Below are 546 nucleotides of genomic sequence, written 5' to 3' on the forward strand. Positions count from 1 at the left end.
TGTGCCTTTTTATTGTTTGAGTCACTTATCAAAAGTTGCTAAAAGTTGCCAAATAAATTGTAAAAATAGCTACATTTGTTGCTAGGTGCTTCTGGAAGAAAACGTTAAAACGAATGAAACGAATGCCATGTTTAACGAGACGAGTGTGAGCTCTCTAACAGTTATACTGAATTTCATTTTATGATGTTTATGATGTTGTCCATAACTGTTCAGAAAACCTGTTACATGTGCGCTAGGCACAGGTGTGACTTAATGTTGACTTCTGCTAACACTCTTCTCGTCCTGTTCTCTTCGTAGGTCCGTCCAGCGAGAATCACCAGCGACAGGTAAGTGTGTTCAGTGTCTCACTGACCGTAATCTGATCATGTGACGCGCACGAGCTCACTGACGGCTCATCTGAGGTCGACAGCTGTGTGTGGATCAGTGATGAAAACTAGCCAAATCTGAGAGTGCCGCCACACCAGTGATTATGCTAGAGAAGCTGTGTGTGAGAGTGTGTGTGTGTTAGAGAGTGAGAGTGAGAGTGTGTGTGTGTGAGAGTGTGTG

General features: G+C 43.4%; 1 long non-coding RNA gene across 1 annotated transcript in view; it reads left to right on the forward strand.

Moving 5' to 3' along the window:
* LOC107750127 (uncharacterized) overlaps positions 1–546 on the forward strand; it is a 9,202-nt gene that overhangs the window by 760 nt on the left and 7,896 nt on the right. The window contains exon 2 of the long non-coding RNA XR_001641117.1: positions 298–326. This is a non-coding gene — a long non-coding RNA (uncharacterized LOC107750127). The remainder of the gene's footprint in view (positions 1–297; positions 327–546) is intronic.

Source organism: Sinocyclocheilus rhinocerous, unplaced genomic scaffold (genome assembly GCF_001515625.1).
Source record: "Sinocyclocheilus rhinocerous isolate Xijiao unplaced genomic scaffold, SAMN03320098_v1.1 scaffold722, whole genome shotgun sequence".
NCBI lineage: Eukaryota > Metazoa > Chordata > Actinopteri > Cypriniformes > Cyprinidae > Sinocyclocheilus > Sinocyclocheilus rhinocerous.